The sequence below is a fragment of the Leptopilina boulardi genome, unplaced genomic scaffold (assembly GCF_019393585.1).
Source record: "Leptopilina boulardi isolate dan_hultmark-lab unplaced genomic scaffold, ZJU_Lbou_2.1 LbouV2_379, whole genome shotgun sequence".
Taxonomy (NCBI): domain Eukaryota; kingdom Metazoa; phylum Arthropoda; class Insecta; order Hymenoptera; family Figitidae; genus Leptopilina; species Leptopilina boulardi.
The window spans coordinates 893,878-916,800 of NW_026137950.1; the positions used below are offsets into that span (position 1 = coordinate 893,878).

At 28.2% G+C, this 22,923-nt stretch overlaps 1 protein-coding gene across 8 annotated transcripts in view; it reads right to left on the minus strand.

Moving 5' to 3' along the window:
* Positions 1-22,923, minus strand: part of LOC127287967 (uncharacterized) — a 140,470-nt gene that overhangs the window by 34,085 nt on the left and 83,462 nt on the right. For 6 of the 8 annotated variants that reach the window (XM_051315138.1, XM_051315131.1, XM_051315130.1 and 3 more), the window contains one exon: positions 20,759-20,857. The exons of 1 other annotated variant lie outside the window; for it this stretch is intronic. The gene's annotated coding sequence lies outside the window, so the exon portion shown is untranslated. Of the gene's footprint in view, positions 1-7,418; positions 7,485-20,758; positions 20,858-22,923 lie in introns of all 8 variants that reach the window. One more of the 8 variants, XM_051315132.1, reaches the window with a different exon arrangement.

Consider the following 22,923-nt stretch of genomic DNA (forward strand, 5'->3'; position numbering starts at 1 on the left):
TGTATAAAAAATTTAAAAACTATGTTTATAAAACATTTTCATATCATGAATTGTTTGTTTTATATATATATATACTAGACGTAGACTGCGCGCGCAAGCGCGCGCCTTTTAAGTTGGTATTTCGTGCTTGACCAGAAATAAGTAAAGAATATTCATATTGCAAATGTCAAAATGTGTTATGATTGAAAATTAATCAAAAGTTCAATCTTTTGTCGATAATAATTTATTTGACCGGAATTTATGATGTCAACACTCTTAAAAGTCGACATTTTATTAGAATGCTTTTATATGAAATTGGTTTGTCATTTTCTAGAAAGGACATAGAACCATCTTGAAACTTAATGAAACTGTCTAGAAACTTAATGAAGACTTTTAGAATCTTCATAGAACGTTCTAGTAAATTTATAAAAACTTATAGAAATTCCGTAGAATTTTCTAGAAATTTCTTGAAATTTTTGAGAAACTTTGTGGAACATTATATTCACAATACCTTGTACTATCTTCATGGAATTATCTATATACTTTATGGAACCTTCTAGAAACCTCATAAAACTTTTTAGGGTTTTCATTGGAATTTTCTAGAAACTTCATGGAACTTTCTGTTCATAGAACTTTTCAGAGTTTTCATGAAACTTTCTAAGAACTTCATGGAACTTTCTAGGAACTTAATGAAACTTCGTAGAAACTTCATGAAGCCTTCTAGAATTTTTGTGGAATTTTCTAGAAACGTCGTGGAATTTAAAAAAAAATTTAATGAAACTTTTTATTGCCTTCATGGAACTTCATAGAAACTTAATGAAACCTTCTAGAATCTTTACAGAACTTTCTAGACAATTCATGGAACTTTTCATTCATGAAACCTTGTAGAGAGTCTTTATGAAACTTTCTAGAACGTTTTATGAAGCCTTTTAGTAATTTCATAAAACCTTCTACAATGTGCATGGAACTTTATAGTAACTTCATGAAAACTTCTAAAATATTCACGGAAATTTCTAGAAACTTCATGGAACTTTCTGTTCATAGAACTTTTCAGAGTTTTCATGAAACTTCCTAAAAACTTCATGGAACTTTTCAGAAACTTCATAAAACCTTCTAGGAACTTAATGGTACTTTCTTGAAATTTCATAGAACTTTATACCTATAAAGTTCGTAGAACTTTTGAAGAAACTGAATGAATAACCTTTTAGAATCTTTATGGAACTTTCTATGTATAAACTTCGTAGAACTTTTTGGAAACATAATGGAAAAATCTAGGAAATCTTCATCAAAATTTTTAAAACTTCATGAAAATATCTAGAAAATTCAGGAAAGCAACTAAAAATTTCAAGAAATCTTCTGAAATCTTCATAGATCCTTTTAGAAACTTGATGAAACTTTTTAGAAACCTAAAGAAATATTTAGAAATTATATTTCACCTTTTAGAAACTTTATAGAATTTTTTAAATATTTCATGGAATCTCTTAAGATCTTTGTTTATGAAGTAGAATATTTGCTAAAAAAATATTTACCTAAATATACACATTTTGAAAACCATCAAACCTAAGCAACTTTTCTTTATGAACCAAAAAGTAATAAATAAAAAATTAAAATCACAAACAATTTTTTTTAATTAGAATGCTTTTATTATGGCGTAGAAAAGTAGAACTATAAAAATTTTAATAAAAGAATAAATGTCCGATAAAATATTTCAATTTATTGCAAATATTCATTATGGCAGATTACATCAAAATGAAACATGACAGTTTTAAATAGTTTGTCGAATTGATTAAAGGTCCAAGAAGAAATAATTCGTAAAAACATTCAAAGTTGTCTAAAATATTTTAAATCATTGAAAACATTCTTTAAACCATATTTAATGAAAAAAAATTTTCCAATTTTGAATGCTTTTACGAATTACTTCTTCTTGAACCTTCAATCAATTCGAAAATATATTCAAAACTTTCATGATTCATTTTGATTCAATCTGGCATAAATAATACCTACTCGCAATAATTTTAATTATTTTGAAAACATTTATTCTTTTATTGCAACTTTCAACAGTTATACTTCTATCTTTTATTTATCACTTTTTAGGCCGCCATAACAATAGCATTCCTATTAAAAAAAATTTGTTTACTTTAATTTGTTTAACTGGGGCGCATGAATAAGTTCTAAAATTAATTTGTTAGAATTCCCATTTGTTAGAATTACATTAGATAGAATTTTCTTTTAACCGAATTTTTACTTGACCGAATTATTATTTTACAGAATTTCTGTTCATCCGATTTTCTATATGACAGAATTTTTATATAACCGAACATTCAATTGACAGAACTTCTATTTGATCGCATTTTTATTTCTCACAATTTTCATAATACTCGATTTTTTGTTAAACAGAATAGCTATTTAGACAAATTCTTATTAGACAGAATTTTAATATAAAGAATTTACTTTTATCCTGAGTTTCATTTTTTATAATTATTATTTCACAGAATTTCTATTTCATCGTTTTTTCACATTACAGAATTGTTACTTAACCAAATATTCATTTAACAGAATTTCCATTTGATCGAATTTTTATGTGTCAGAATTTTCATTTTTTAGAATGTTCATTAAACAGAATATTCATTTAAATGAATTTTTATTAGGTACAATTTTAATAGAAAGAATTTACTTTTAGCGGAAGTTTTATTTCTTAGAATTATAATTTAGCAGAATTTTAATTTAATCAATTTTTAGCATTGCAGAACTTTTATTTAGTCGAAATTTTATTTAAAGAATTTCTATTTGATCGAATTTGCATTTGTCCGAATTTTTATTAACTCGAATTTCTATTAAACAGAATATTTATTTAGACGAATGTTTGTAAGACAGAATTTCCATTTCACCGAATTTTTATTTGTTCGAATTCTTATTTGAACGTATTGTCATTTGAATAAATTCTTAAAACGTCGAATTTGCAAATGGTTGAATCGTTTTTGCCGGATGCTTATTCGGACATTTGCAAATTCGGTCAAATGCAAATTCGACGTTTTAAGAATTTTTTCAAATGACAATACGTTCAAATATAAGAATTCGAACAAATAAAAATTCGGTGAAATGGAAATTCTGTCTTACAAACATTCGTCTAAATAAATATTCTGTTTAATAGAAATTCGAGTTAATAAAAATTCGGACAAATGCAAATTCGATCAAATAGAAATTCTTTAAATAAAATTTCGACTAAATTCTAAGAAATAAAACATCCGCTAAAAGTAAATTCTTCCTATTAAAATTCTACCTAATAAAAATTCGTTTAAATGAATATTCTGTTTAATGAACATTCAAAAAGATGAAAATTCTGACACATAAAAAATCGATGAAATGGAAATTCTGTTAAATGAATATTTGGTTAAGTAATAATTTTATAATGTGAAAAAACGATGAAAGAGAAATTCTGTGAAATAATAATTCTAAAAAATGAAACTTCGGATAAAAGTAAATTCTTTATATTAAAATTCTGTCTAATAAGAATTCGTCTAAATGGCTATTCTATTTAACAAAAAATCGAGCATATGAAAATTCGATCAAATATAAGTTCTGTCAGTTGAATGTCGTTGCTTGACAAAGATAACTGACGCACACACCACTTTTATTTCTGTGTGTCGGTAAATCTGTACGCGGTCAGATCGTGTCTGTTTTACGCTCTTGCGAGACGAAGATGACAAATAAGAATTCGACCAATGGAATAGACGCCACGGCGACAATCGACCAATGGGATAGGCGTTACGTTACTCTTTAGAGATTTCTTATTAAGGATATAAAGTATGATTTATATCAATAAGATGTTGTTTGATGTTTCAAAACTTGTGTAAAATTTCAATAATATGGGTTGACAGGTTTCATAAAAGTTTAGGTTATGTTAGCTAATTTTTATACCGCACAGTGGCTTGATTTAAGCGTAGGTTCGGGCTTGTGGCTACTTTCTATTTCAAAAGGCAGCTTATTGTTAGCCCCCACAATAGGCCTAAAAAGTAATAATAAGTAAGACTTATTCTATGAGCGAGTTAGAAACTATATCAGTCTAGTTTGTGTCCCATATTGAAACTAGCTTCTTTTCGGGTTTGAAACAAAACTTATTTTTTCCTGTAAAGATTCATTAGCTTACAGCGTAAACTTCATGTGAAGTTAAGGCCAATGCTAAACGACATAGACAGTGGCGCCAACAACCTGGTTTATTTTTGTTGCACATCAAAATGAGCCGTCTATACGGCTCCTTCTGAGTTCAGTTTTTTTCTGTGTAAGCTTCCATGTAAGATTACTGTAAGCCTCATGTAAACTTCCTTTAAGCTTACACTATTGTTAATTAATATTATTAATATTATTTATTAATATTTAACTTTTTTTCACACCAGATGATATATATTGTGATGTAGGATATACAACTCTAACGGGAATAGTTGATTAAAATCTACTGCGCAGCCGTAAAAGCTATAATAAACTACTGCGCATAAATAATTGTTTAATTAATTTATTAACATTTATTAATAATAATGTAAGCTTACACAAAGTTTACAGAAACTTTACGGGAAGCTTACAGTAAGGTTATAGTAAGCTTAACTGTAAGCTGACTACAATCTAACACTACAGCTTACGGTAAAGAGGAGATTTGCAGCTTGTCCTTATCCTCACCTGAAGTTTACGCTGTAAGCTAACGAATCTTAGGTTTAAACTCAAGGTAAGCTTACAACAGGATATTGTGCTGTGTGGGCAATATAATTTACTAGTATCAGATTCGTAATCAGCGAACTTGAAAACTTCTGAATAACGAGTTTTAAGCAAGACCGTCAAATTTAAAAAAATATTTATCCGCCATATTGGTTCCGCCATTTTGAATTTTAAAAAAGTAACATCAGATTTGTAACCAGCGACCCCACAAACCCCCGAGTAAGGATTTTCAAGCGATACAGAACAATTTTTTAAAATTCTTGTGCCATATTGGATCAGATATATTGCATTTTGAAAAATGGACACCGGATTCGCAATGAGCGACCCAGAAAACCCCCGAGTAACTATTTTCAGATGAATACGTTAAGTTTTTTCAAAAGTTGTCGGCCACATTGGATCCGCCATTTTGAATTTTGAAAAACGGACACCGGATTCATAATCAGCAACCTCGAAAACCCCCAAGTAACGATTTTCAAGCGAATAGGTTGAAGTACGTGAAAAAAAAGTTGTCTGGGTCCGAGGGACCCAGCTCAGCTAGTTACCTAGTACCTAGTAAATAAGAGCTATAAAATAATGTATTAGAAAGAGAAGAAAAGAAAAGAAAATTCTTTTCCTTTTTTAAATGTACGTTATAGCATCAGCTTATCCAATTTGATAACGATTTTGAAAAAATATTTTCTTAAATAGAAGTAGATGAAAAAGCAAATTGACTGGGTCGGAGGGTCCCAGCTCAGACACGCATGGGTTAAACAAATTTTTTTTTTACATTTCGATATTTATTCATTTTTTATGTAAGTAATAATTATTAGTTTAATTTATAAATTCAATTAAAAAAATATCTTATAATCTAGCGAACGATAATAACGTAGTGGTAAAGCGTTAGAAATCATACGTTCGATTCCCCTCATGCGTCAGATGTATTTATTTCATACATTTGCGTTTATTTTAAGTTCTATGAATGTATTCTATTAAAATTTGGAAATTTCAAATTATTATTACATTTTTCTATATTTTCTAATTAAGGTATTATATACATATTATATTTTGGCTTTACCCATCAGTACTGCATGAATTAATAATTTTCGTGTAGGTTACCATTCAATTCAAAATAGAAAGAATTCAAAATACTCTACAAATATGCTATTTATTCATAATTTACACTCATTGTTATTAATTATTTGGAATTTTTCCTATCTCTAGTGTGGCCTATGTCAGAGAAACCGACCAGCCCCTTATATGTTCGTGACGCTGTTCCAGATTAATGTCCTACTTAAGGAAAACTGATCAGCGCCTTGTCAGTTTTTCCACCCAATTTTGTCAAATTCCCGAAATCCAATTCCCTGTACGTCAAAATTCCAGAATATCTTTTTCCTGAATGTCCAGTTTCCCGAAATCTAAATTATCGAATGTCAAAAATCCCGAAAAAAGTATTTTATTTTTTATGAAAAAATCCAGGACATGAAAAAATATCCCCTGGATTTTTTCTGGTTTTTTCCCGGTTGAACGAAATTTCCGGGGTTTGCCCGAATTCCAGGTTCGCTATATAGACATTCTGATAATATTGTGATAAATAGAAATTGGATAAAAAATAAAAAAAACCGGGAATTTATATTTATAAGTCCTTTGTATATAAAATTAATTCTATTTTTTTAAAATCACTTAAGCCCAAAAATGTTTTTAATTGTTTTAGAACTTTTATCATTATCTTTAAAAATTATTGCGCAGTTACAACTGACATTGAAAAATACTGTAAGTAAAATGTTATTAAACTTTAAAGACTGGCAAGTAAATTGCACTTAAATTACAAAGCAAATTCTCCCATGTGGTGAGGAATTTTCTAACTGCTGTAAATTTGTTGTTCAAAACAAAATATTGTATTATCTGAGGTGTAACATAGTCCATCAAATACATTAAAAATGTTTTAGAAATTTATACAAATACATAAAAATTTTTAATTAAATACAATCAATTCTTTTTTTTTAATTTAGGCCTCATCATTATCTTCGAAATGAATTGGTGAAAAAATTATTATTTTACGTCAAGTGTATGCAACATATCATAAATCAATTAAATTATTTATATTCATTGTCGACGAGATTATAGGTTGCAAAGAAGAACCACAACGACGACGATGTCGACTAGTTCACAGACTGAACTGTTATTTTTAACTTGGATGTTGACGCGTCGTTCGAAGTCTAAAGTAAAATTGTATTCGCTGCTGGCAGCGCTGGCAATCGCTAAGTCCTTTCCTCTATTCCCTTCTTCTTAAACTCAACTATATACTCTAAGAACATGATCCATTATGCTCTTAGAAGCAACTAAGACTCCATAGTATTATAGTAGTTTTGTAAGAGTGCAAAAGAGGTATACTAATTTAGAAGACTATTTTCAAAGCAAGGGGAAGCTAACTATGGTTTTATAGTTTCAAAGTTGCGACTTACTACATTGATATGGCGTAGTGTCCTCCAAAATTAATCAAAAAATTTTAAAGCATCCCTTAAAGCTTTTTTTTACCAGTATATATGTTCTAAAATTATTTATCATTAAGATCATTCAAAAGTAATCGATAAGTTTCATCTTTAAACGAAAACTTTCTAAATAAGCTTTAATAATAAAGTATAAATAAACTTATATTATTTTATAATAATAGTTAACTTTCAGTGTATTACTTTAAAAAATCTTTTAATTCATTTAAAAAAAACTTCTAGTCATGACCACGATTTATAACTTACATGTTTTTTTAAAAAAAAGAAGTGTCAGAATTATCAAGTTTTGATATTTCTTCTTTTGCATCTGACCTGAAACAATAAATATATATATATATATATATATATATATTAATAGTACAACAGTTTCATAAATATAAATTTAATGAATATGAATTAATACACTAAAAAACTAGTAAATTTGACTACTTTTTAACTACTCTGCCCAGTACAAAATATCCTCAACTAAATTTAAAAAGTAGTATTAAGGGGGTAAACTCGTGTAAAAAAAATTTTTTTACAATTTTTTTCTTGCTTTAAAAATTAGTTTATTATCTGTAGAATATGATCGTACATTATTAATCGATAATTCGAAATATAAATGTCTATAGTGTACATAAGTGTAGCACTTCCAATGCTACCAAATGTAGTTAAGGATGCGCATGAGATCGCTCTATTCCCAATGGGAAATAAAATGGACCAACATTGTGAGCCAGTCGTTCCAATATTGGTGCAATGATGGCACCCAATATTGGACTACGATTGATAAAATCTTGGGATGATCACGCCGTTACCAATCATTGGTAGCCAATATTGTTTCATCATTGGCTACCAAGACAGAAAAACGGATTCTCAAAAGCTTGGTTATTAATTGCCTACAAAGATTGGGACAGTATTGGAAGCCAATCATTGGTTATCAACAATGGTCCAATCTTAGTAGCCAATTATTAACCAAACATTCGAATATTCGTTATATGTCTTGGCAGACAATGAAAAAACAATATTGGAGACCTAATAATGACAATACCATCCCAAAATTTAATAAAACGTGGTCCACTATTGGAAGCCAATAGGGTAAATGCACTAATTACGGCGCAGTTCGAGTAAAAATACCTTTGAAATAGAAAATTCGACATTTATATTGTATAAATTGAATTGAAGACTTATTAAACTAAAAGCTTATGTTATTTAGATGTTAAAAAAAAATTTAACTTTATAAAAATTGATTATTTAAACAAATATGAGAAATTAAAACTAATACTACTAATAAAAAAAAACTAATAATACTAATTTCGGTGTATCAATTTCGGTGAAATTTACACGAAAACTACACATGCAAGGAACATACTGTCCAAATTTGAAGTTAACTGATTGAATAGTTTTAAAATGAGAGTGTAACAAAGTTAAAAATATGCAGTTTTGAGAAAAACGCGTTTAAAGTTTTTTAAGCAGAAATTAAACAATCGGCGATACCGACTTCGCATACATAGATCCTTCTTTCGCTTCTAAAAGATCATTTTCAATTAATCTTATGACAGTCAAGTAGCAGTGAGTGCCTCTGGGGCATTTACTATGCTACCCGATCAGTATAAACGCGTGCGTTCGCGCGCTCGGTGAGTTGTTGCATGTTGCTACTCAATTTATATCAGTTCTAGATCTTAGAAATACTTTAGACTAATTTTTCTGTGATCTTAAATAGTTATACTGACCAAAAATAAAAAAAAGAATAATTCCGATTTTTTTAAAAAAAATCAACGTAATCTCCCCTTAATTAATTTTTTTACAGAGAAAATTTGACAAAAAATTTGTTTTCTCATCGTGATATTTTTTTGGCTACAAATTATTTTTTTACAGAGAAAATTTGATAAAAAATTTGTTTTCTCATCGTGATATTTTTTTTGGCTACAAATAATTTTTTTACAGAGAAAATTTGAAAAAAAATTATTTTCTCATCGTGATATTTGTTTTGAGCTACAAATAATTTTTATACCGAGAAAATTTGACAAGTACTCAGCTAGCCCATAGGTGGCAAAAAAACAGATACCATCAACGTACGCATGTCAAGAAATATCTGTTTTGATCTGTTAGCTGACATATTGTTTTGAAAAACATAACCTGAATTTAGGTATATTTTTATGCTGGATAATAAAAATAGACTAATATTGGTAAGTAAAGGAAATTATTTTTTACAAATAAGTTAATAATAATTATTTATTTGTTGATATTTTATAAATATAGTAAATAGTTAAAAGATGTACCCATTGAGAAATCATTAATAAAAATCGGACAAGTGCGAGTTACACTCGCACTGAAATCGAGGGTTCCGTACTCGAAGCGAACTTATTTGGTATAAAAACAAATGTTTAAAAAATATGTGTTGTATGACAACTAATATAAGTGATACAAAAAGGAACAATTTTGTAAAATTCAAGAAAATTGTTCCTTTTCGTATCACTTATATTAGTTGTCATACAACACATATTTTTTAAACATTTGTTTTTATACCAAATAAGTTCGCTTCTAGTACGGAACCCTCGATTTCAGTGCGAGTGTAACTCGCACTTGTCCGATTTTATTTTTTAAAAAATATTTTACTAAAAAAATATAAGAAACATAATTTTATTTCAACTCGCAATATATTTATTGTATTTACATTTTAAAAATATATTGAATATTAAATTTTATCTTTCTAAGTCAAAAAGAGATAAAACTTAAGATATTGATATAAGGCTAGTAGCTGCTTGTCAAGGAAAAATCGAAAGTTATCTAAAAAATAAAATTTGTTTATTAATTCCAGAAAAATCAACTCCAATCATCCTCGCTATATTTTTTTGTAATCTACACGTAAAAATACGTCAAAATATATAAATTTGAATCACTGTAGAAAAACTTTTTTCGTTTTTTGCGGAAAAATACATTTTTTTCTGAAATTTATCATTTTTCTTCAAAAATTTGATAAAAATTGATCATCAACTCCAATCGCGCTTACATTTTTTCCCTGTATTTTTCACGCAAAAATTGAGTTTTACAGCAAGTATGAACAGTCTGGATTGAATATTGTGTGCGCTAGGGAGAATAAATCATTTTTTTCGAAATTTTTGATTTTTCCTTGACAACGCTATGTAAATTAATCTGAATCAAGTTCGCTATAATTTTCCTGTAATTTTCACGTAAAAATACGTAAGTGTGTCAAATTTGAGCTCTTTATGTCAAAAGATGTGGCCGCTAGGGGGGGGGGGGGTACATACTCATTTTTAGGTATTTTTCGTAAAAATTCATGGTTTTTCCTTGACAACGCTATGATAATCAACTCTAATCATGCTCGCTATATTTTTTTTGTAATCTACACGTAAAAATACGTTAAAATATATAAATTTAATTTCCTTTAAATAAAATTTTGTTCGTTTTTGGTGGAAAAATACATTTTTTTCCTAAAATTGTCATTTTTTCTTGAAAAACTTGATAAAAAGTTAATCATCAACTCTAATCGTGACCGCTTTTTTTCCCCTGTATTTTTCCCGTAAAAATACATTTGTATACTAAATATGATCTGTCTGGGTTGAATATTGTGTGCGCTAGGGAGAATAAATTATTTTTTTCGAAATTTTTGATTTTTCCTTGACAATGCTATGTAAATTGATCCGAATCAAGTTCGCTATAATTTTCCTGTAATTTTCACGTAAAAATACGTAAGTGTGTCAAATTTGAGCTCTTTATGTCAAAAGATGTGGCCGCTAGGGGGGGGGGGGTACATAGTCATTTTTAGGCATTTTTCGTAAAAATTCATGGTTTTTCCTTGACAACGCTATGTTAATCAATTCCAATCAAGTTCGCTATAATTTTCCTGTAATCTACACGCGAAAATACATATGTGTACTAATTTTCAGCCCTCCAGATAAATTTATGTGGCCGCTAGGGGGGGGGGTACACGATTTCAAAAAAACCGATATTAATAGGGTTCCGAACCGAGTACCGAACCCTAAAAATTGACTAAGATTGTCAGAGTTATTGAAGCATAAATAAATTTATTAATTAATAAATATTTTAATATTTTTAAACTGAAAATTTTTTTTCTTTTCAATGTATTGAAACAAGTAAATATTTTTATATGATTAAAAAATGTTGATTTTTTTATAACTTTGTAATTTTTTTTAACTTTAGGCAAATTTACATATTTTATTCAACTTTAAAGTAATTGATATTTGACTTACGTGAAGTGTATGTGTACTTATGTTTCTTTGTAGAAAACATACTTGGAAGCATTTAAGGAACTAATGAATATTAAATTAAAGCTATATTAATATTAAAGTAACGTAAGAAATTATCGCAATTTAATACACATTTTTGTTGTTATTTTGATAATTATTTTACCGTAAAATTGATTTCGAATTTATGTTTGATTTATCATTGGGCAAATTAAAAATTTAATATTTATTTTCAATTAATTATTTTAGATAACGTATTAAATAATTTAATCAATGTGTGTATTTAGCAAGCTTATTTTTTAAAAAAAGGTATTGATATGTTAATAAATATACATATAACAGTTATTTATCATTTCCCAAAATATATACCAAAGTATTTACAAAATAAAAAAAATTTATTTGTATTAATAAAATTAATTTTTATTTGGAAATGTAAAGATATAGTTCCGAAAGCGTCTCACCTCCGATCTTAATGAAACTAGGTATACTAACTAATTTTTATGCCCTGATTAAGAAAATGATAATGAAAATTGGCGCAAATGTGATTATCATGGTAAAAACACCATAAAATCATGGTTTTTTGCGATTATCTCGTAAAAAACGCAAAATGTCAAAAAATGTTCCTAACAAAATAAATCTATAAAATAAACTCTAATAAAAATAAAATCTATAGTCTATCTATTTTAAAATTTAATGTAGTTTTTTAATCCATTATTATTTTTTAATAATTTTGAACAGTTTTTTTGTAAAAAATGATTTTGTGCAGTAAGGCGACGCGGCACATCGCGCTCCGCGCTGTGGAGAGTTGTGCCGCTCAGATTTTTTAGTTGTTTCAATTGACGCAAATGATTTTACGCGTAAGAAATAAAATAATTATTGCCAATCTATGATTTACTATTATTACTACTTTTGTTAAAACAATAAAAAATATTTAAGAATAAGAATTTTTTATATTTTGATTGTTCCTTAATTTTATTGATTCAAAAATAATTTTGTTTATTAAATTATTTTAAATTTCAACAATTAGGGTCAGTTGGGTAAATGGGGACAAAGTCGCTATTTTTCACAAATTACGTAAGTTTCTCCCTTTAAAAAGTAATATTTGCGGGTTTATATTTTTTTAAGTTGTTATTTACGTTCCCAGAATTAATTTTATGCAGCAGAAAAAAATTTAGATAAGCTTTAAACGCATTAAACTGACTGTCCCCATTTACCCCAAAATTTAGAAAATTTCATAAAATTTGGGGTAAATGGGGACAGCATAGTTTCTAAGAAAGTTTTAAGAAAAAAGTTTCCTTAAGTATATTACTGTATTAAGGGATGAAAAAACTTGAAAAAAAATTTGTAATAGATATATAATAGTTGAACCAATTGACCCCCAAGCGAAAGGCACAATAAATTAACCTCGTTGCGTCGACGCTCACTTTTTATCAAATATTAAAAAACTAGATAAATTAAATTTTAAGATCAATACACTATTAAATCCCTCGATATATTTGGATCATTTAAAAAAAAATACGTATCGATATCTCTAAAAATGCAAAAAATAGACCAAAAAGTGTAAACATGAAAACTTGCACGTAAGTGACGCCATAGCATCAAATTACTGACAGCTAATTATTCCGTGAAGCAAACAAAATAAAAATAGTTGTCAAAGATGCGCATAAGTAAAACAATACTTCTCTCACTTCCACTTTTCAAAAAAAAATTTTGTTCTTGAGATATTCCTACCAGCACAATTTACCCCCGGCACTTTCAGCCCTGGTCTCCCCTATATACATTAAGTGTACCATCCCAGGCGGAAATTTTCAACCGGCGCGGATCCCAGCCCGTACCGACGTCGGAATGACTGTACTGGCTGGGAACCGCTTGCCAACCGGACTCGAACGGGCATTATACCGAAAAGTGACTTGGCCAGGAGCGCGCTGGCAACCGGCTCGGTACAGGCATTCCTACCGCCCGGGAACCGGGAGTAAGGAGTCGATGTATTTAGAATGCAACCGTCTGGGAACTGGCATTGCTCCGACTGAGGATTTTCGTTCTACAGATTTGAAACGGGCTGGGTACTATAATTCAACCGGCTGGGTGCTGGCATTTTACTGGCTGACAACCATCTTGGATCAAACATTATTTAAATGATATTTTCAAAAAATATGAATAAAAAAATATTAATTAATTGCAAAAGATACATCTTAATGAGAATTTATCAATAGTTCACTTTACACATTATTAAACACACTTATTGATATTTTTTATTATGTACACATTTGAAAAATCCTATCGCTTGAGGGTTCGCTTATAATCGAATATTTACGTACCGAAATCACGTACCCTAACCACAACACTAAACTCGCATGGAACTTTCGGATTGTAAATGCATTCTTGAAGTGTTACTAGCTTAAATGAAAATTCAAAAATTCTTACGCGGTAATGAACATTTTTTAAATACGAACTGATGTTACAGGTATATTTTAAATATTTTATTGAATGTAAATTTATGAATAATTTAATATTTTGCCTAAAAAAAGTTTGTTATATTTTTATCATTCTATTTTTTTAATACATAATATTTTTAATATTTATTTTATTCAATAATTTTAGTATGAATTTTATATTGTATAACAATTTTCAAAAACTAGAATTAATATATAATTAACCAAAATTAGGTTCTTTAAACTAATGTAAAATAAATAGACTGTAAATATAAACCTCAATTAATTATATATTTGACATAATTGTTAAAGCTAACTTTACTACAAAACAATTTAAAGTTTAATTTAAAAATTAAATTAATTAATAATTAATTTGTAAATCATTTATAATTTATAAATAAATATATATATATATATATCACTCTATATTATAAAAATATTCCCCCCTTCTCCCTCCTCTCCCCACCCACGCAAAAAATGAACTAAATTTTAAGGTTATGTTCGTTTCAAGAATCTGAATATGGCCGCATGTCCTCCCCCCCCTCCCTTCCCCTCTCTCCGTATTTCCCGCCAAAAGTGACCTAAATTTTGAGGTTATGTTTGTTTCAAGACTCTGAATAGAGCATCAAGTTCTTCCTCCTTCCCTCATCTCTCTCCGTATTTTCCGCCAAAAAGGATGATTAGAAGCAACGAAACTCTATGATGTTTTAGATTAAACTTAACAATATTTCGTGGTTAAAGTACTCACTAATAGGACTGAACTACAGTACAATTTCGATAAGTGTCGGGTGGTCGGGACCACAACATTTGATAAGTGTCGGATTGCCCCTTGAGTAGTGGTGGGGTGGCAAAAAGTGTCGTATCATGGTGTCTTCCAATGCTTATTAATGTATAATTCTTCTCGGATATAAAAGATTAAATAATAATTTAATATATAATTAGATTAAAATTCAATTTGTCCACTTCAAATTCATAATTAAAAATATTATTTTCATTTTATTAACGTACATATTTAAAACGTTTTTATACGGCGCTGGTTTTTGATGCGCACGCAAAAAGTAGGAGAAAGGCACCCGACACTTGCCAAGATTATAGGCGTGGAAAAAATCCGACACATATCGAGATCCAACACTTATCAAACCCGACCCTTACCGAAATTGTACTGTATGTGCAAGTTACTGCCTGATCTGAACGTACTTTTTTTATTTTTAAATAATTTAATCTATTAATTAATTAATTTAATATATTAAATATGATAATTTTATCTTCATTTCATTTTGCTACTATGCATTAATAATAATGCATAATTATTTTTGGTATAATATTATACATTCATAACTGAACAATGAGAATTTTTGATTTTTGAAAACAATCTAGCTTCAATAATAAAAAAATGTCTCTTTAAGCGATAGTTTTTCCGTAAAAATTAAAATTTGTAACGTTGCTACTCATTTAAAAATAATTGTAAAAGAAATGAGAAAGAAAGAGAGGGGGGGGCAGCGAATAACAGAAGGCCTCGAAATGTGGCAACAGAGCGTCGAATGTCGATGTATTGTAGACTCGGTTCCGTGCTGATACCCACGCTCTCTGGCGATTTTGCCTCTCTTGAATCTGTACAACGATGTTCAACCACTTTCAATGTGGTACATTCCATTCACCAGTTGAAAACTCGTTGCCATAAAGGTACCAAATACCTCTAGGTACTTTCTTCTTGTAAAAAATAGGGATCTATTATTACAAAATAAATTAATTGTGGTGCCTAAAAATTATTTAATAGAAAAAAAATATTACTCGATGACTTTTCTTTCTAAAGTAAAATATACAAAATAACAAATAAAGAAATCTTTGTGTATAAATATAATGTAAAAATATAATATACAATTTTTTAAAGTTATTTTTAAGTTATTTTTAAGAAAGCTTAAAACTTGAATTCCTAGTGAAAATTTGAAAGGTTTCTTAAGATGTAAAACCGTACTGTTTCTTCAGAGTTGACTGCGACAACTTTCTAGTTTGACATGAGGCGCTAGCGCGCTAGGTTGAAAGTAGCGGTAGCAATATAGCATTGGCTATAAAAGAAAAAGAAAAGAAACTTCAATGTATGGTTGTTTCTGTTCCTGTTAACTTCTCTCCCTTTCACGTTTACCTCTCTCCCCACTATTGCGCCTCTCTCCCTCTCTTTCCTATAAAAGTACAGACTTGTGAAGGAAAACAGGTTCCAGGATAATAGAGAAACTGCGTTTTACAAACAACGCAGCTCAAAACGAATGCCTGAACACAACTTTATACTGAGTCGAAAATTGCACTAAACCTATAATATTTAAATAAACAATTATATTAGTTTTCGCTTTTCCAAAATTTTGCAATCCATCTATGTAGAAATAAAAAATTGTAATTGACAAGTTTGTTCTTATGGATCGACGCACAAAATCGAGAACAAAAACTTTAGAAAAGTTATTAAACACATTTATATTGAAAACCTCTAATTAAATGTTAGGTATTGATTATTCTTTAATTTTATGTAAAAAATCAAAATTAATACATTTTTTTAATTCATATATGTATATATACCGTTTGATCACAAGATAAACCGTTAGGTCATGCATAAAAAAATTTCCTGTATAGAAAATTCCCTATAGGGAAAAAATTAATTCAGTATATTTTACAAAACTGTGACGGAGTAGAGGATACAGCTCTTTACGAAACTGAGTTTTGTAAAATGTGATGGATATTTTCGGATAAACTACAGAAATTTCGTTTTTTATACTGAATATTTCTGGAGTTTATCCTGAATATTTCGTGACATTTTACAACACTCAGTTTCGTAAAGAGCTGTATCCGCTACTCCGTGATAGTTCTGTAAAATCTACTGAATTAATTTTTGTTCAGCAAATTTTGTATAAGTGTGAAATATTCTGTAAAACCCCATGTGTAAAGATTCCTAGGAAATTCTGATTGGAAAATTCGCTAAAATTCCAATTACATAAAATTTTATTAATTTCTTTTTTAAGATAATGAAAAAAAATTTCAACTTTCTATAATATTTCAAACAACTTTTTTCACAAAAAAAACTTGAAAAAACTAGAGTTACAAAATTTTTTTTGGAAATCTAACACAAAAATAACACATAGGTCAAAATACATATGAAATTTTTTACACACTTTTAAAAAAAGTGGCACTTTATGTACAGCTTTCCGTGAGTAAGTTTGTACCAAGTTCCACTGTTATTAATTTAATGCATAAAAATTATCTGTCATTAAAAACTTTTTGACGTACAAAAAAAATTCGCATAAACATTCGATGTATTAATTATATGACTATTTTGAAAATGTAGAAAATGGGGAGTTGTGTCTCACACCATATTTAACAGTTTTTAATTCTAATACGCACTCTTTATTTTTATTTCGCATTATTTATGAATAATTAAAATGTTTTATGCAATTTAAATAATAGTAAAAAAAATTTACTTTAGTAAAATGAGACTTTTTAATTCTGTATTCACTGTAAATGAAATTAATTACCTAGTTCAATTTAATTATTTTTAAAATAATTTAATTTTACCTAAATTATCTAAAATTAATCTTTTACTATCTTATCTATTACTTTTTTTATGTAAGTTATCTTACTTTTTCACATTTCATAATTTAGATAAAGAATATTCTAAAAAATATGTCTTTTTCTTCAATTTTCAACGGTAAGTCGCAACTCCCTACTGTTTTTGAAAAGTCAGAAAACCAGTATTTTCAAAATCAAGCAAAATTTCATTTTTCGGTTTGGCTAAAATTTTTGAAGATAGTGTGTTGTCATAATCATGGTTTTCATTTATATTTTGTTTGAGTTTCTTTAAGTAGTTTTTCAGATAAATAAATTGTCCTACTGTTTAAACTGTCCCACTGTTTGTCACTCTCCCCCACTATTAAAATAGTTCTTATAGGTTAAAAAATTTTGTTTTTTTAAGTTTTTTAATTTTGGCTTTGATTTTCTGTAATTAACGGGTTAGTACCACATCTTTTTTCAAAAAAATTGATTTTCTAAAAACTGCATATTCTTCTAGTAGCTATGGAGACCGGGGCTGTTTGGCACAGGGGTTGCTTCGCGCACTTGAGTTTATTCAAAAGTGTTAAGTTAAATTAATTTTTCTCTTCATTCAAGTTAAAGTACTTGATGAACTGTAAGTTTGTACAAAATTTAGTTAATATTCATTTATTATTGTGGAGTATAGATTAAAATAACTGATTTTAGCACTCCAAAGTAATTTTTTAACCTCTTCATTTTTTTGTGATATCTCTTTAAAAGATGAATTTTAGAAGAGCTCAAATATTGAGTTTTGAGTTATTCTTAATAACATTTGTTATTAAGAAACAAGAAAAAAATTTTTGATTTATATTAACAATTTTTATAAAAAATTAGTAAATATATCAAATGTACATTCGGGGTTAGGCGGCGGTTATCTGAAAATTTCGTTAAATATTAATAAAATGATTAAATGAAGTTGATTATATGAAATTTACACATTAATAAGCACTAGTAACAATCCTTTTCAAAAATTTAATCGAATAATAGGTTTTTAAATATTCACAGCATAATTATCAAAAAATATATATATATATTGATAATTTTAATAATAATAAGACTTATTTTGTAATCTTGTAGTGTTTAAACTTTAAATCATACAATTTAATTAATTTCACTCATGCGCCACGCAACCCCGGATAGTGCGCCCGATAACCCCAGGCCGGGGTTGCTTGGCGCACTTTGCACAACTTCAAATAAAGTAGTATAAAAAGAAAAGTATTAAATATATTGCAACTTTCTTTTCTTCAAATTAAAGCTGAGATATTGCAACAAGTTTTCCATACAATAACTTTTTAAAAAAAGCCAAAATGAGTAAGTTACACATCAAAGAGTAAAAAGTGTGTCAAGTAACCCCGGTTTCCCCTACACTGAAAAAACGTTAGTGGACAGGGTTGCTCACAGCATAGAACTGTCACGTTAAATAAAAGCAAGTCGTTCACTGTCACTTTTGGGTGAATCTTTTGCCTTTCTGAGCGAACGAATCGACTTTGCGTAATGCGACTTTTTGTCTAAAGGTGTCAGCTGGATCATTTGGAGCCCGGGTTTTTACTGTGAGTATGTTCGCAAACGGTGTCGAGCGTTATGACTTTATTTTTGTAGAACTTTGACTTTTGCACGCTATTGTCAGTTGAATTTGTGTATAAAACTAATTATATTGAAATTATTACATATTTTATGAATTTAATAAATATTTTTTTATTATAAATATAAACATTAATTGTAGCTTGTTATTCAATTAATAAAAAGCATTTTCTCTAAATTGGTGTTACACAAAGTACTGTGTTCACCACGTACGAAAGAACATTTTCCGACTTCGTGCAAATTGCTGCCCTCGCTTTGCTTGGAGCAGCAAATTTTGCACTTGTCAGAAAACAGCTTCTTTCGGTACTTGGTGCATAATGTACTATTAAGTTAAAGGAATGAATACTTTAGAAATAATAAAACTTTGAAACCTACTTATTGGGGTTTCACAGAACCAAATTGGGCTTCTTGCTTGAAAAAAGAGGTGTGTGCTCCGGGAGTTAAAAATAATTTTCTCACTGAATGAAGCCACCAAAGTTGAACCAAAAACATTTTCAAAAATTTTTGAAATAAATTTTTAAAATTGAAACAAATTTATATTTTTAAATTGTCTTGAAAAGTCTGAATAATAGCAACATTTATATATTTTACAAGCACTTTCTAGTATAAAAATAATGATTTTCAATTTAAAAAACTTCTTTGTTGAGCATATAGCACTGACTCGCATAATACGTCTTTATTTTTCGCACACTTCACTGCAACACATATGAAAAGTTAGCTGACATTGCTAAGAGGTTGCTAAAATGAGCCCAGGTTTTTAACTTTTATTTTTTTTAAATATATAATATAGATTCTATATAGAATCTATACTAAATGTGTTAATTAGAAGTAGAATTATATACAATAAACAAGGAGGGGGTCCTTTATGTTTATTTCATAAACATTATGCTTCCTCATTTTGTGAAGCAAAAAATTCGCTTCCTCGTGAAGGAAGCAATGAATTTGTCTAATTCAATTGATTGATTTAAAAAATTTCGAGTTAAAAATGTTTTAAATTAATTAAATTTTTTGAAAAATAAAGAAAATTTTAATTAATTTTGAGTGTAACATAAACTTTATATATACGAATCGATTCGTTTTAATGCAAGGAATACAATTATTTTATTCATGAACTTGAATTTTAAAAAAACACAACATTTTTTAGCTAAAATATGAATTTTCGATTTTTCAATTTTTATTAATTCTCAAATTTTAAATCAAATCTATACTTTATATATACCAACCAATTCGTTTCAATGCAGGGAATAAAATTATTTCATATATAAACATGAATTTAAATAAACACATCATTTTTTAGCTAAAATGAGAATTTTTGATTTTTTAACTTTCATTAATTCTTTAAATTTCAATCAAATCTATACTTTATATATATCAATCGATTCATCTTGACATAAAGAAGACGATTTTATTATATATTACCTTAAATTTTTCGATTTAAAAATTTTTTCAATTACAAAAAAATTTTTGGAAAAAAGACGATAAAATTTTTTTTTTGGGGTATTTTTAAAAATCCTCTCGTCATTTTTGAGAGATTAATGTGTTAAATAAGCCTATCAAATTTTACCCAAATCCATTAAAATCTGTTAAAGATATCGTGTTCACAAAAACTATCCACACACACATACACACACACATACATACATCCGGACAATTGATCAGGATGTCATATAACATGTTTCTATATAGAGGAAAATTTGTTTTCACCATTTTTAAAAAGTTTATAAACGAAAGGACTACATAGCTTCCTCCACGAGGAAGCAATAAAAGAAATAAATTTTTCTTTATTAATACTTACAAAGTAAGAGAAGCTTCAGAAAGATTCAGTGGCCACAGCATACAGAGATCAACATATATCAGACACTCTTATTCCTTTTGAATAACGTTACACAGGAACCTAGAATATATAAGAATAATTTATTAAATTGATTTCCTTATAACCAAATTGTCGTCTAAACTCTTTTAACAGATTCTTATATGCCTAATAAAGATTTATTCCAGTTCCAGTCAAGTTAGACAAAAAACAGTGCAAAATACATGGGTTTAATTTAAGGTGTAAACAGTTTAAGGGGTTACACCACTTTGAAATTTTAAAAAAATCAGAAAAATTTTTTTTGATTAAAGTACACCTTATAGGCATAGAAATGATATGCTATATGAACCCGGTGCAGCTGATTAGAGGTAATTTTTAATTTAATCATTGTTAATCACGACCAAACTGTTCAGAAAACTTTAAACGCGTTTTTCTTAAAACTACATTTGAAAAATCGGTGGCCACTCTAGCTGCCACAAATTTCAATCGATCCTCTTAGTTTTTTTTATTTTGTTTGTGATATAATTATCTAGCGAAATACGTACGGATTTTTTAAAATATTAATTTTTAAATTTTCTAGACAACTTTAAGTAAAGAAAATTTAGGCAAAAATAAGCACTTTTTCCTTCAAACCGATGCCATTTTGCGAAAAATGCATTTTTTTAAAACGGATACGTATTTTGATAGACTTTGAGCTGCAGAAACTAATGCTATTTTTTATTTTGATCTAGCTCAAATCTGGACCGAGTTATAGTGTCTACCGCACGGCGATACATTTTTGAAGCACTCCACCATGTCATCTGTCAGACCGACATTTTTGAAAAATAATAAATTTTGTTTGTAGTTCAAGAGTAGTATAATATCCTACTGTATTTTAATTGTCTTAAAAAAAATTCTATTCTTCAATAAAAATTGTTAAAAAAGCGTATTTTTTTGGTCGGGTCAAAGTGGTGCAATCCCTTAAAGGGAAAAACTCGTAGTATAAATGCACGTTTTTTCAAGATTTTTTTGCAAAAAAGTAGGAAAGTTTATTGAATTGAAATAAAGTATACCTTAAAGTGTATGATATAAGCTATGTATAATAATTTTTCAAATAAAAAATATTGCAAAATGTCGACGTTACAGATGTTTAAAGTTGGATCTTTGTTTTTGCGCCGTGCAGCCAACAGGTCTCAAATTTCAACCAAAATCAAAAAATAAAATTTTTATCGTTAAAATACAAACCATACAAATGGCTTAATCGATTTGCATGAAATTTGGCACTCTATTAGGTATTAACCCAAGTTAGGTTTATAAACGTACAGATTTGAAAAATTTAATTCGAACAAAAGATATGTGACTTTTTCGAAAAATTCAAAAAATCGAAACATTTCAAATTATTCAATTTTTTTTAAATTGCTGCTAACTTTTTTGTAATTGTGTTTTTATTTTTAGTGTCACTAAGTCACATTTTAACTTAATTTTACTTACCTTTCTCTCAATTCTTGACAATACAATTTTATTAATTGTCATTAGCAAACACCATATGTACAATTTTTTTGTAGATTGTTTATAAAAAAAATTGATTTTTTTCAAAATGGTCCCAAATTTACAAAAAAAATTTTTTTTAATTTTCTCTTCGTCTTGCAAAGCGTATTTGAGTCTTTTAACGATAAAAATTTTATTTTTTGATTTTAGTTGAGATTTGAGACCTGTAGGCTGCACGGCGCAAAAACAAAGATCCAACTTTAAACATCTGTAACGCCGACATTTTGCAATATTTTTTATTTGAAAAATTATTATACATATGCTTATATCATACACTTTAAGGTATACTTTATTTCAATTCAATAAACTTTACTACTTATTTGTCAAAAAAGTCTTGAAAAACGTGCATTTACACTAGTTTTTCCACTTAACCCCTTCACTGTTAGAGAAAAAGTTAATACTGTGGTCCCAAAATGTCCAACAAATTCTGGTCTAAATTAAAAAAAAACTTCGTTATTTTTTATTGTTTATTAGTTCAAAATAATAAATAATTATTTAATTATTACTTAAGAAAAAACCATTGATACCTGTAGTAAATTTAAAAGAATTGAAAAATTAATTTTTCAGCTTAAAAAATTTGTGAAATTAATATATTTGTAAAACGTTCTCTTATTTAAAAAAAT